Below are 16079 nucleotides of genomic sequence, written 5' to 3'. Positions count from 1 at the left end.
TTCCTTTGGTTCATCTTGAGCAGTCTTGTCAGATGGTCTTGGGTCGCCCTTTCGAGAAAGCTTACCCTTCCTAATATGGGATTCAGTCAGGGTGGCAGACAGTTCTATGGCCTGTATGATGGTAGTAGGGTTGCTTCCAGTAACGATATCCTGAACTAAGTCAGGAAGACCATCAATCTACTTTTCAATCGCCTTCTCCACAGGCGTAACCATAGCAGGACATAATAGGCTCAGCTCCTCATAACGGTCAGTATAGGCTCGATGTTCACCACTGTCTTGCTTCAAATCGTCGAATTCTCTTTCCAACGCTCTAAGCTCATGACGAGGACAGAACTCCTTCATCATTAGAGCTCGAAGCTCCTCCCAAGTTTGAGCTAGTGCCACATCGGCACCCCTATCACGCATCACCCCGTTCCACCATGTAAGAGCACGCTTCTCAAACACACTGGATGCAAACTCAACCTTATGCTCATTCGGACATTTCACATGCCTGAATGTGCTCTCCAAACTTTCAAACCATTGCAGGAGCGCGGTTGCTCCTTGAGACCCAGAAAATTTCAAAGGTTTAGCAGAGTTGAAGGTCTTGAAATTACATTGAGCATTGTTGTTGTTGTTGTATATCTGATGGATCTCGGTTACTAGGCCCGGAAGCACAGCAGCCATTTGCTGAGCGACAAGGGCTGCGACTTCTTCATTAGTTTGAGGTTGTGCTTCTCGTCGAGGAGGCATTGTCTAAAAAGGACAAGAAGCATGAAGGGAAACAAGTGAAATGACATTGGGTAAGGATGTTACAATTACCAACCAAAAGGCATGGGTGATGGTCGTTTGTTCGAACCATGAAGCAAACAAATGACACACAAAAGCTGAATCAAAGTAAATAGGTCTTCATAATGTATCGCGAAGACATGCTCGACTATAAGTGGACACTCACCCCAAGAGTTCCCAGGTAAGAGTGACTGGTCCGATACTGCAGATTTGTACGAACACTCTAGCCTTAGACAGAAGGCTCAGGGTACAGGCACCCACCATTCCAGTTTGCACGTGTTCACATTATTTAAACCCAAACTTTGACGAGATTTTGAAAACTTAGAAGGTTCAAAACCTAGTAATCAATCATCCTAGAACAGATGATTAGTTTTCAAAGCGGATTCGAAATTTGTGTTCTTATTGTGGTTATCACCTAAGGATAGGCGACGGTATTGTTTTAAAACTAAACACAAGATAACTTGTGTTAGGGTCCTAGGAAGGTTATAGTCTAGGTCAAAGCATTACTAATAACCTAATTCCCTATAATCATTGGCTCTGATACCAACTTTTCTGTCACACCCTGACCACGTAAAACAACAAATTGTGGCGGAAACGTCGGGAGTGTCTGTAACACCCTTAAATTTTTCACTTGATTTTAATAATAAAATACACCATTTCTATTAAAATATTGGTTAAGTAACATAACATTCATTAACGGAGTTCATAAGTACGTCAACCTTAGTCAACTAATGACTAAGTTAAAACATTTCAAAAGTAGTTTAACAAGTGTTTACAACCCATACACAAAGACTACTAAAGATTAAAACATTGTGGAAGCTTCAAAATGCAGTGTTCGGTTCTTCATCATTCGCTCGACGGCCATCCGTAAGATCCACTACGTCCCCTATGGTCAAGACTGTTAAAACATTAGTTTTGACATTATTATATAGTATATAAAAATGAGAACCAACTTCTGATTTACGAATAATAAATTACAAGTTTGCTGGTTCCAGTGTAACTTACGGTGTCACCATAAGTTACGGTAGGTCCTGTAAGTTTTTGGTCTGCCATAAGACAGGGGCAAACCACCATAAGCATCTGACCTCTACCGTAAGTTACGGTACTACCTTAACTTACGGTAGTCCCTGGAAATCCATATCTTGTTTAAATTGTTCGTTATACTCAACCCCAATTCCGGATTTCGCTTTTCTAGCATACTATCATTTTAAATTCTTGTATTTCTAATATGTTATCAATCAACCAATATCAAAGATCAATCCATTATATTCCGAAGCATCAACCATGCCTTATTTTGATTATTCGACCCGTTTGGCTCGTCTAAGAAATCCTCCTTATGTAACGACTACCAACGAGTTCCAACCAACTTTAACCTATTATTCAATGTAGCGTCATCTCCGCTTTAATTCAAACAACTCTTATTCTAAAAATTCGATTACACATCATATGATTACCAAAATCTACTTAATGTAACGGGTCAAGTTACATACCTTCAAAGCAAGCCCTTCAAACGTGTGTCCACACCGGTTTGCCCGCTAGATGTCCCGGCTTCCTTTCCTATAGAGTTCAATCACTTTATGTTCAGAACTCTTTGTTTCACATACATAACGCACATTTGTCATACATCATAATCATGCGTTTTTAACTTACAATTCAGTTTTCAAGCCTTCTTTGAGGCATTTCAAAAAACACTATAAGGGCAGAATTTTTACATATTTAAACATCAAATCTCTAGTTTATTATTTAGCCCTAATTTCACATAAATCAACCATTTTACATAATTGTTAACTTCTAATTTCTGAAATCACTTCAAAGTTGTCAAATTATACTAGATTAACACTCTATTTCCTAGTGTTTATCAAACTACACATAGCTTCACTAACCACCTACAATGGTGATCATGGTTTCCACTAAAATTTCACATAATTTCAGCTTGTGTTTGTCTAGTGTTTGTCCTTAGACACTATAGTTGTTCCTAGACCATCATAAGACACACATGCAACTAACAATTTAGATTTTCCCAATTACATGAGAAATTCAAGTTGAGAGATTTCATGAAATTTCACAAACCTTGTAACCCCCTTGTGATGAGGATCACGAATCTCTGTTCAGATTTCGATTTGGGACAAGGATTAACCTTCAATTGATCAAATTTGTGAAGCTAGGGTTTTGAGAGAGTGGGGATCGCCCCTGGCGTGCTTGTTCGACCAGACACCACCTTTTGGGGGTGTTTGGTTTGTTTTACTAATTTAATTAAGCTTAAGTTTCAATTGTTACAACTTAAACCCCTCCACTTGATCAACATTTAATTTAGTTGCTTTTAACCCTAGTTTAAGTTATTTCTAGACTAATAACTAACTAGGTTAAAATTTCTAGTCAGTAATTTCTTCGTTTATTTATACTTTATAATTCTAATATAAAGTTTTATAGTTTCGGGGTGTTACAAGTCCACCCCCCTTAAAAGGGTTTCGTCCCCGAAACCGAAGTACGTACCAAATAATGTTGGGTGGAGACGGCGTATCTCCTCTTCGGACTCCCACGTAGTGTCCGAACCTTTCCTGTGCTCCCATTTGACCTTGACTTGATTAGTCACCTTGTTCCTCAAACTTTTCTCTTTACGATCTAAAATCGCAATTGGTTTTACTGCATAGTTGAGGCTGTTATCCACCTCGATATCATCATAGTGGATATGAGTAGTTTCGTCGGCCAAACATTTTCGGAGGTGTGACACGTGGAACGTGCTATGAATCCCACTCAACTCCTCGGGTAATTCGATACGATAAGCTACTTTGCCAACCCGTTCAGCGATCCTGAATGGCCCAATAAATCTCGGGCTTAGTTTCCCCCTTTTTCGGAATCTAATAATGCCCTTCCATGGGGAAACTTTCAGCATAACCATGTCTCCAACGTGAAATTCAATTGGCCTATTCCTTTTATCCGCATACGCCTTTTGCCTGTCTTGAGCCGCTTTCAAGTGTGCCCGAACTATGTCGATTTTCTTATATGTAGTTCAGATTATATCGGTAGGTGCTATCCCTCGTGGACCGACTTCTCCCCAACATATCGGAGTTCGACATTTTCTGCCATATAACAGGTCATACTGGGCTATCTTAATGCTCGCGTGATAGCTATTGTTATATGCAAATTCGACCAAGGGTAGATGGACATCCCAACTACCTCCGAAGTCAATAATGCAAGCCCGCAGCATATCTCCCAATGTTTGTATTGTTCTTTCACTCTGCCCATCCGTTTGTGGATGATAAGCAGTGCTAATGAACAATTTAGTCCCCATTTATTCTTGGAATTCCCGCCAAAATTTCAAAGTAAACCGAGTATCTCTGTCTGACACAATGGATATCGGTACTCCATGCCGTGTTATGATTTCATTGGTGTACACTTCCGACATCTTCTCGGATGTATAGGTCTCACGAATTGGAATGAAGTGAGCGCTTTTCGTCAATCTATCTACAACTACCCATATAGCATCAAAGCGGCGGTTAGTTTTGGGCAATTTGGTCAACAAATCCATGGTGATTTGTTCCCATTTCCAAACCGGAATTTCCAACGGTTGAAGTTTACCGTATGGTTTTTGGTGCTCCGCGTTGACTTATAAACATGTCAAGCATTTCTCTACTTTCTTCACCACATCTCTTTTCATCCCGGGCCACCAATAGTTTTGCTTTAAATCATTGTACATTTTGGTCACTCCCGGATGAATTGAATATCGGGATTTACGAGCTTCCTCAAGTAAAAGTGTCTTCACCCCACAAGTATTTGGAACCCATATTCTCCCGAATCGAGTCTTCAACCCGTTATTCCCATCCGTCAAATCTTTCAACTGCCCGATTATTCTTTCCTTCTTCCAATTCTCCTCTTTTACTGCTTCTAATTGTGCCTCTCGAATACGTTCAAGTATACCCGAGGTCACCACAAGTTGCATCGACCTTACCCGTATTGGGACGTAATCCGCTTTTCTGCTCAGAGCATCCGCTACCACATTCACCTTCCCGGGGTGGTAGTGTATTTCACAGTCAAAATCCTTCACCGTTTCTAGCCATCGTCTTTGTCGCATATTTAACTCCTTTTGTTCGAAGAAGTATTTCAAGCTCTTGTGGTCGGTGAATATGGTGCACTTTACCCCATATAGGTAGTGCCTCCATATTTTTAAGGCAAATACCACCGCAGCCAACTCAAGATCGTGCGTGGGATATTTCTTCTCATGAAATTTCAATTGCCTCGAGGCATAAGCTATAACTTTGCCCAGTTGCATCAAAACACATCCGAGCCCCGATAGTGAAGCATCAGAATAAACTACCAAATCTTCAACCCCGTCCGGCAATGTCAGTTGATGTGTGTCGGTGTGTATATAATTTTGATGTATATTTAAGCCCTTTTTACACTTTTAGCCAAGTTTTAAATTTATAAAACACGATATTTACTAACACTAAACACACATATGGGCAAGTGCACCCATCGTGGACGTAGTATAGTGTTGGTAAGATACCGAGGTCGTCCAAGGACACAAGAGCTTTTAATACCGGTTTATCCTCAACGTCTAATCAAATCAAAAAGTTAGAAAAATGTTTTAAACTAAGAAAAATAAAAACTAACTAAATGCTGAAAATAAAAATAAAATAAAAACAGATAGACAAGATGAATCACTTGGATCCGACACGTGTATTAGTATAACCTTTGATTATTTTCGCACTTTTGCACTTGTTTAAGAGATTATCTTAGTTATTGTAGTAGGCCCCTCTTTTGAAGGCGACGTTACCCTCAACCCAGTAGTTTGAGTCAGCAAGGATACAATCCTAAAGGGTCGGATTATTGGAAGATAATGAATTAAGTTATTAATGCAAATTGTGGTAGGCCCCGCTTCTGGCGGTGACGTTACCCTCGGCTAAGTAGTCTGAGTCAGCAGGGATACAGTCCTAAATAACCGGGTTATAGTATTAATAGTAGTTAACTTATGAGGGGGTCAAAGAGTTTGGATCCCTGCCATCCAATACCTATGGGCATTGAAGGAGATCCTACTAAATTTGACCCAGGTCCCAAGCAGGACCTCTAAACGCTGAACAAGGGCAAGACCCTTACCAAACCGTTCCCTTAACCCCCGACCAGGTAGCCAACATACCTCCATATAGACCGTGGAGATATGAATGGTGAAAATCTTTTATTTTATATAGACAGTAAAATAACGCCAAGACACCACGGACAAACGATAAGGAAAGATCACCTTCAACATAAGTAACTAGTTATTAAAGTCATTAATACAAAACCAAATAAAAAGTGCAAAAGATTAAAAATAAAAAGTATTATACTAAACACTTGTCTTCACCAAGTGATGTAAGAGACTTAGGCAAACATGGCCTTGATTGTCAAGAACTCTTACGATCAATCTTGGATCCCGAGACGACTCACACACTCTACGATGGACAATGGATGATGGTGGTGGATGATGGTGTTATGGTGGTGGTGGGTGGTGGATGAGGTGTGAGAGAGGTGGTGTGCCAAGGGATGAGAGAGAAGGAAGCCAAGCTCCTCTATTTATAGGCTGAACAGAAGGCTGGACATGGCCCCGTGTCCGCTGGACACGGCCCCGTGCCCGCCTGACACTCTCTCTCCTCATTAATTGTAATTGCGAATTACAATTAATGCGCCTGCTGTACTTTCACCACGCCCCCGTGCTCGCTGGACACGGCCCCGTGGTGGGCAATGGAAGCTTCTACTGGTTTGTCTTTTCTGCTGCTTCCTGGGCACGCCCCCGTGTTCGCTGGACACGGGGCGTGTTCAGACTCTGTTTCTTCCTTTTTGCTTTGGGAGGTGCCGTTGAGGGTCCGGGCAGTCTACTTTTGTTCCTTTTCTTGTATTTATGGTAGAATTAGTGGTCTTTTTGCTTCTTTTGTGATTTTGAGCTCATTTCATCCTGAAAATACAAAAGGAAGACAAAAACACTCTTTTTCCAACATTAGTACTTAAAAAGGGTTAGTTTTATGCCTTAATTGATGTGTTTTATATGTTGCATTTTACACACATCAAATACCCCCACACTTGAACTTTTGCTTGTCCTCAAGCAAAACTCTTTAAATGTGGCTTACACTCCCAAATGGAATAGGTAGAAGAGAAGTTTTTTAGCTTGTCCTAGAGTGTCGGGAATCCAAGGTTTTTATAGGGTTTATTTTTATTTATTTACAATCCTATTCGTTATGATTTATTTTGAACTTTTCATAAGATAAATTACTTATTTGGGCATAGCATGCCTTATTAAAATTCCATTTATATACAAGTTCACATACCTCACGGGAGATCACTCAACACTCGGCCGAAGGTGTATATTTTAGTGAATCACTCGAGAGCGGCACAGAACTTACGTCTTTCCATAGGCTTGCCAAGCAATCAATCCTCCTCCTTTTTAACTTTTTACCTTTGTAAATATCAAGAGGACTTTTTGGGTGAAGGCTTGGGTTTAAAGGTGGGTGGTTGGTTAGTGGTTAGTAAAAAGGGTGAAAATCGTAACAAGCGTCGGTTTTCGTGAAGTACCTTATTTTTAGTGACTTTTTATTTTTGAAGTATTTCTCCAAACAAGCTTTTTATAGCTTTTGTTTGTTTTTGACTTCATCATATATATATATATATATATATATATATATATATATATATATATATATTTTCATCACATAAAAAGGCGATTTTTACGAAAAAGCGAACTTGTTACTTAAAAAAAATAAATAAAAAGGTTTTTGGTGGGTAAAAAGGGTTTTGGGGTAATGAAATGAAAGGTTTAGGCTCAAAGGGGCTATCTAGGGGGATTTTGGGTAGGTAAAAAAAATGAAAAATAATGGTTTTGAAAGAAAAATGGTTAGTCCTAATGCCTCCATCATTTACTTACTTGGGCTTAAGTTGGTAAGGACCGGGAATGTATCGTCGTGGCAAGTTCTAGATTTGTAAGGACCGGGCAGCTATTCACACAAGAAACGGAAAATGAGCATTTAATCTAAATATGTGTATTTTGATGCTCAATAAAGGCTCAAAACTCACTTTTGTGGGAATGGGTTTTTAATGTGACCAAGCATATATAATCGAATTTTAAACTAGACTTGTTATGCCGTTTCATAATTTTCTTATGTTGGTTCCTTTTTTTTTTTCACGACGCTATTGGTTGTAAACTTGTAAAAATATAACCTTTTTAGAACTTGTTATTCCCAACTTAAACTAAGACAAGTAAATAAAAAAAATGAAAAAGTTTTTGAAAAAATTTGGGGTGTTTAGCGGTTCCAATAGAGTTTTGTGTAAGGCTTGTGTTTAGGATTTTGCAAAATTTCAAGGTTTTAGCATCCCCCCCACACTTAAATTACACATTGTCCTCAATGTGTCCAAAAATAATATTTTTGGTTGATTAGAATGTATAAAAGTATGTTAAAAAGCAAAGATTTATGTTACTGGCATCCTGGACACGGCCCCGTGTTCACCGGGCACGGCCCCGTGGTCAAGTGCCAGTAACAAAAATTACAGAATTGAAACAGAAGCCTGGACACGGGGGCGTGTCCGCTGAACACGGCCCGTGTCCAGTTTACCTGAACTGGGTGATTTTCTGCAGGGGCTCAGCACGGGGCCGTGTTGGTTGGGCACGGCCCGTGTTGAGCCTTCTGTGATGGAGATTTTTGTCGGGTTGCTCTGTTCTTCGTGCATGGTGCCATTTTTTCTCGTTCCCTTTTTCATCCATTACCACCATGAGTGTGTTTTATTCTCAAAATAACCATCAATCATAAAAACCATCATAACATTGCAAATCATAGAGAGACATTACACTAAGTTAGCTAAATAACTAGGGGATACATAAGGTTATCATAAGGGTTCTACTTATTTAAGAAAATTTCGGGAATAGCTTCCCGATGTAGTAACTCTTTTTAGCCGATGGCTCCTCGGTTGTCATTCAAAGCCATTCTTCTATCTCCCTAGGGAGGTAAAAGGTAGCCTCATTCTCTTCGGTGTCTCGAGGAGGAACGCTCACCGGGATTCCTTGCACCACCCTCGGTTGAGGTACTTGGTGCATGGCGTGCCATTCTGCTGGAATGATAACCTCGGGTGCTACATTCCACGCCCTTTGGGTTATCACCGGGACCAAAGGCGGGGAAGCGAGAAGGTTTAATCTCTGGTGTAGGAGATTTACTTCTCGTAGGCAACCCTCCAAACCTACCGTCAGATGATTAATACGATCCACCAAAGCTTCTTCTACTCCCGTCATCTCGTCTATGGCTTCCCTCAAAGCGTAAACGTAGTTTACTAGGGAATCCTCTGCCGTAGACGACCTCCTTCCATTTCGGTTATTTCTTGAAGATGTTCCGCTATTTCTGCTGGCCATTTTCTGCGAAATAATCTGAAGATAACTAAACTTTTGCAAAGCAGTACCTCGAACACGGCCCGTGCTCAGTGAGCACGGCCCCGTGTTCAGCTATCTGTAGGATTTTTGTCTAACGACTCCAGGTTTTTAAATTATTTTAATACACTTTTATTGTGTTTTAAGCTTAGATAATTTAAAACAAAGTTATAGAACTAACTTTAGACAAGAATCCGTGGCAAAAACTCCTACAAACTTTTCATAGAAGGTTGGAATCATGGGTTTCCAAGCTTCCATGGAGGTAAGGTTTGAAAAATTTTTGGAAGAAGGAGAAATGAACAAAAGTGGAAAAGACAAGATGGTCCTTAGGAACCTTCTTTTAGCACTTACCTAGGATGGTATATGTGAAGATCCCACGAATCTCTGCTTGGTGAAGTGGTAAAAAATGAGCAGAATTCAGGCTGCATTTAAAGAAAACGACAGTACACTGGACACGGCCCCGTGTCCGCTGGACACGGCCCCGTGTGCAGAGAAAATCCTGACACATTTTGTCCGTATTCTGACAGAATCAGCAGAGAATCTTCTGAATGAACATGGGGCACGGCCCCGTGTCGGCAGGCTGTTTTATGGAGTTTTGTTTCTACTAAGGAGCTAATCTATATCGGGTGGCTCTTGACTTGTTGGAACAACCCCATAGTGCCTAAGATACCTTAATTGTCCTATACTAAGGCGAGAACGCAAGAGGTTGTCGGTGAGGGTAATTCCTATTTTCATTCTAGGTGGACAAGTCCAACCCTTTCCCGGGCTCTCGTTAAAGAAGGTGTATGCCGAATCGCTCAGGTCTATGTATGCATCGAACGAAGTCGATGGGGAGTCCTTCACGGCACAATCGACACAGGGACGACTATCGTCCGCGTCTTTTCTAGGTAAGAAGGTATTTTCGGGAGCAACGAGGTTGTCGGAATGCGGTTCCAACATTTCCTCATGGTCATCATCTTGGGATGGATTTAGAAAATCCTTCCTAAGTTCTTTTGACCAATTAAGAAGTAGTTCTTCTAGTTGAAATAGCTCGTCAAGGAGCATTTCTCCTAGAATATCTGGCTGGGCGCATTCGAGGGAGAAATAGTGCTTATTTTTACTTTCGCCCCTCTTAAGGTTACAAGGAATCGGTGGGTCTATATAGTGGGGCCTATAAGTGAGGAAAAAACATTTTAATTCCTCATGTTCGCCTCCACATATTCGACACCACAAACCATAAGAGTGCCGAAAGTAAAAAGAATTACTATCACTCATGTTTGTGTCAGAAATTACCAACCGCCGGGATCTAACGGTTCTGTTTTCATTAACTGAATCTTGGGCACGGGGGCGTGTTGAGTGGACACGGCCCCGTGTTCAGCCTACTGTCTGACTTAAAACAGGATTGCCAGTTCCAATGATTGAGCACGGGGCGTGTTCAGCAGGCACGGCCCCGTGTTGAGCTCTGCAGAAGCTAAAAATCTAAGAAAAAAATCCTAAAAAATTTAAGAAAAATAAAATATGATTAGGCCGTTGATTCCTAACTTTCTTAAAATCCTTGTGTCCCCGGCAGCGGCGCCAAAAACTTGATGTGTGTCGGTGTGTATATAATTTTGATGTATATTTAAGCCCTTTTTACACTTTTAGCCAAGTTTTAAATTTATAAAACACGATATTTACTAACACTAAACACACATATGGGCAAGTGCACCCATCGTGGACGTAGTATAGTGTTGGTAAGATACCGAGGTCGTCCAAGGACACAAGAGCTTTTAATACCGGTTTATCCTCAACGTCTAATCAAATCAAAAAGTTAGAAAAATGTTTTAAACTAAGAAAAATAAAAACTAACTAAATGCTGAAAATAAAAATAAAATAAAAACAGATAGACAAGATGAATCACTTGGATCCGACATGTGTATTAGTATAACCTTTGATTATTTTCGCACTTTTGCACTTGTTTAAGAGATTATCTTAGTTATTGTAGTAGGCCCCTCTTTTGAAGGCGACGTTACCCTCAACCCAGTAGTTTGAGTCAGCAAGGATACAATCCTAAAGGGTCGGATTATTGGAAGATAATGAATTAAGTTATTAATGCAAATTGTGGTAGGCCCCGCTTCTGGCGGTGACGTTACCCTCGGCTAAGTAGTCTGAGTCAGCAGGGATACAGTCCTAAATAACCGGGTTATAGTATTAATAGTAGTTAACTTATGAGGGGGTCAAAGAGTTTGGATCCCCGCCATCCAATACCTATGGGCATTGAAGGAGATCCTACTAAATTTGACCCAGGTCCCAAGCAGGACCTCTAAACGCTGAACAAGGGCAAGACCCTTACCAAACCGTTCCCTTAACCCCCGACCAGGTAGCCAACATACCTCCATATAGACCGTGGAGATATGAATGGTGAAAATCTTTTATTTTATATAGACAGTAAAATAACGCCAAGACACCACGGACAAACGATAAGGAAAGATCACCTTCAACATAAGTAACTAGTTATTAAAGTCATTAATACAAAACCAAATAAAAAGTGCAAAAGATTAAAAATAAAAAGTATTATACTAAACACTTGTCTTCACCAAGTGATGTAAGAGACTTAGGCAAACATGGCCTTGATTGTCAAGAACTCTTACGATCAATCTTGGATCCCGAGACGACTCACACACTCTACGATGGACAATGGATGATGGTGGTGGATGATGGTGTTATGGTGGTGGTGGGTGGTGGATGAGGTGTGAGAGAGGTGGTGTGCCAAGGGATGAGAGAGAATGAAGCCAAGCTCCTCTATTTATAGGCTGAACAGAAGGCTGGACACGGCCCCGTGTCCGCTGGACACGGCCCCGTGCCCGCCTGACACTCTCTCTCCTCATTAATTGTAATTGCGAATTACAATTAATGCGCCTGCTGTACTTTCACCATGCCCCCGTGCTCGCTGGACACGGCCCCGTGGTGGGCAATGGAAGCTTCTACTGGTTTGTCTTTTCTGCTGCTTCCTGGGCACGCCCCCGTGTTCGCTGGACACGGGGCGTGTTCAGACTCTGTTTCTTCCTTTTTGCTTTGGGAGGTGCCGTTGAGGGTCCGGGCAGTCTACTTTTGTTCCTTTTCTTGTATTTATGGTAGAATTAGTGGTCTTTTTGCTTCTTTCGTGATTTTGAGCTCATTTCATCCTGAAAATACAAAAGGAAGACAAAAACACTCTTTTTCCAACATTAGTACTTAAAAAGGGTTAGTTTTATGCCTTAATTGATGTGTTTTATATGTTGCATTTTACACACATCATCAGTACCGGAGCTTGTGTTAACTTCTCTTTTAGCGTTTGAAACGCTCTTTCTTGATCGACACCCCAAATGAACTTCTCTTTCTTTTGGGTTAGCTTTGTTAGCGGTAACGCAATCTTGGAGAAATCTTGAATGAATCTCCTATAGTATCCCGCAAGCCCCAAAAAGCTTCTAATTTCCGAAGGGTTCTTCGGGGGATTCCATTTTGACATAGCCTCAATCTTGGACGGATCCACCAATACTCCGTCGGCACTTATGACGTGGACAAGAAATTGTACCTCTCGTAACCAAAAGGCACACTTAGAGAATTTCGCATACAGCCTTTCTCGTCTAAGTGTCTCTAACACTTCTCGTAAGTGGTGTGCCTGTTCAGCTTCACTTTTCGAATACACCAAGATATCATCGATAAACACGATGACCGACTTGTCCAACATTGGCTTGCAAACCCGGTTCATGAGGTCCATGAAAGCCGCGGGTGCATTTGTTAGCCCAAATGACATTACGAGGAATTCATAATGTCCATATCTCGTGCGGAAAGCCGTCTTCGGTACGTCTTCTTCTTTGACCCTTAGTTGGTGATACCCAGACCTAAGGTCAATTTTTGAGAACCAGTTCGCACCTTGTAATTGGTCGAACAAATCATCTATCCACGGAAGCGGGTATCGGTTCTTTACCGTGAGTTTGTTTAACTCTCGGTAATCGATACACATACGCATGCTTGCATCTTTCTTTCTTACGAACAACACCAGTGCGCCCCAAGGAGACACACTCGACCTAATGAACCCCTTATCAAGCAAGTCTTGGATTTGGGACATCAACTCTTGTAATTCCGACGGTGCGAGTCGGTACGGAGCTTTGGCTACGGGTTTTGCGCCCGGAATCAATTCGATTCCGAACTCTACTTCCCGTTCAGGTGGTATTCCCGGTAAATCCTCTGGAAACACATCTCCAAAATCTCGTACTACAGGTACATCTTCAATCTTCCGTGATTCTCTCTCGGGCTCATTTGCGTATATCATGAACGCCTTGCATCCTCGCTTCATAAGCTTGTGAGCTTTTAACATTGAGCACACTATGGGGTTACCTCCTTTTTCGCCATAAATGGTGACGTGTTTCCCGCTCGGAGATATTAGTTTTATCTCTTTACGAAAACACACAACTTTTGCATGGTGTTGGGCTAGCCAATCCATCCCAACGACTACTTGAAATTCCCCCATTGACATCGGAATTAGGTCTATCAAGTATTCCTCATCGTCGATGTTTAATTTGCAGCCTCGACAAACATCACAAACTATAAAGCTTTTGTTATCCCCTATTTCAACTTCTAAGGGCACAGGTAATTTCGTCAATACAAATGAAGGATGTCGAGTAAACCCATACGAAATGAAGGATTTATTCGCACCCGTATCAAACAATACACGTGCTGGAATTGAGTTAATTGTGAATATACCTGAAACCACATCGGGTTCTGTTTTCGCTTCAGCTGCGGTAAGTTGGAAGGACCTAGCCTTCGCTTTGGGGGCTTCCGCTGGAGACTCCTTAGCATCTCTCTTTCCAACTAAGTCCGGGAATTCGGACTTTTTGTGGCCGGGTTGATAGCAATTGTAGCAAACTGATACTTTTCCCGGGCATAGCGAGGCCGTGTGCCCCGTCTTATTACATATGGGGCATGGCTTGTCTTTGAATCGACATTCCCCCTTGTGTCCCTTCCCGCAGACTTTGCAACTTGGCGACCCACCTTTAACATCCACCTTCTTTCCCGATTCTCTCGTTCAGGCTTTCTTTATAGGGCTTGGATTCACATCATGTGCCCTTCGCTCACCTCTTTCCACTTGTTTCTTTAACTCGATGTCCCGTTCCCTGGCGGTGTTGATAATCTCCGTGAGGGTTTCGTATTTTGACGGAGTCATAAATTCCCGGTACTCAGCACTCAGCATGTTGTAATAGTAATATATCTTTTGTTCTTCAGTGGTGACTAACTCATCACAAAATCTGAGCTTATCCAAGAAGATGCCCGTGATCTTATCGATTGTTTCACCCTTTTGTCTCAGCTGGATGAATTCTTCTTTGATTCTATTGATAACCGCTTTGGGACTGTGGTGTTTAAGGAATGGTACCTTAAACTCGTCCCAAGTCATAACCCTCGCCGCTTCGGCTCCCATTTCCTTCTTTTTGTTATCCCACCAATCTTTAGCTTGGTTCCTCAATTGACCCGTTCCGTAGGCAACAAAGTCGCCTACTTCACAATGGGTCCGTTCAAACACCCCTTCAATATCACTTATCCATCTTTGACAAATTATCGGGTCAACCTCCCCGTTGTAGTTTGGCGGTTTACACGCCATGAATTTCTTGTACGAACACCCTTTGCGTTCTCCAGTTTTGTCTTTCATAAGGTTGACAGTATCCTCCACCCTTTTAACTCGTTCTTCTACGAGCGACAACACCGTGCTTTGAATCTTGTCAATAAACCCAGATAGACTGCCTTCAATTGCCTTTCCTACCTCTTCGGCAATTATTTCTTTCATTTGTTCGGTGTTTGTTTGCATCGGATTATCATCATTCCCATCAGACATCTTGAAACTGAAATGTTTACATTTAAACGTTTAACATTTCATTTATAACCTTGCTTCGTTTGTTTCGGTTTAGCCATGTTCTTAACTTGCTTTAACCATTCACATTTAATGCACTTTCCGGGTTTGAGTGTGTTAACACGCTCTTCCCATGCATATCAACTCGTTTCTCATTCCTTACATAAGACATGATTCATTAACATAATAAGTTAATTCTTACCGGATGGTCGATCAAGCTTGAACCGAACACTTTGTTGACAACCTTAAGCTCTGATTACCAACTTGTAACACCCTTAAATTTTTCACTTGATTTTAATAATAAAATACACCATTTCTATTAAAATATTGGTTAGGTAACATAACATTCATTAACGGAGTTCATAAGTACGTCAACCTTAGTCAACTAATGACTAAGTTAAAACATTTCAAAAGTAGTTTAACAAGTGTTTACAACCCATACACAAAGACTACTAAAGATTAAAACATTGCGGAAGCTTCAAAATGTAGTGTTCGGTTCTTCATCATTCGCTCGACCGCCATCCGTAAGATCCACTACGTCCCCTATGGTCAAGACCGTTAAAACATTAGTTTTGACATTATTATATAGTATATAAACATGAGAACCAACTTCTGATTTACGAATAATAAATTACAAGTTTGCTGGTTCCACCGTAACTTACGGTGTCACCGTAAGTTACGGTAGGTCCTGTAAGTTTTTGGTCTGCCGTAAGACAGGGGCAAACCACCGTAAGCATCTGACCTCTACCGTAAGTTACGGTACTACCGTAACTTATGGTAGTCCCTGGAAATCCATATCTTGTTTAAATTGTTCGTTATACTCAACCCCAATTCAGGATTTCGCTTTTCTAGCATACTATCATTCTAAATTCTTGTATTTCTAATATGTTATCAATCAACCAATATCAAAGATCAATCCATTATATTCCGAAGCATCAACCATGCCTTATTTTGATTATTTGACCCGTTTGGCTCGTCTAAGGAATCCTCCTTATGTAACGACTACCAACGAGTTCTAACCAACTTTGACCTATTATTCAATGTAGCGGCATCTCCGCTTTAATTCAAACAACTCTTATTCTAAAAATTCCATTA

The sequence above is a fragment of the Helianthus annuus genome, chromosome 13 (genome assembly GCF_002127325.2).
Source record: "Helianthus annuus cultivar XRQ/B chromosome 13, HanXRQr2.0-SUNRISE, whole genome shotgun sequence".
NCBI classification, from domain to species: domain Eukaryota; kingdom Viridiplantae; phylum Streptophyta; class Magnoliopsida; order Asterales; family Asteraceae; genus Helianthus; species Helianthus annuus.
Note: the sequence above shows the minus strand (reverse complement) of the source record.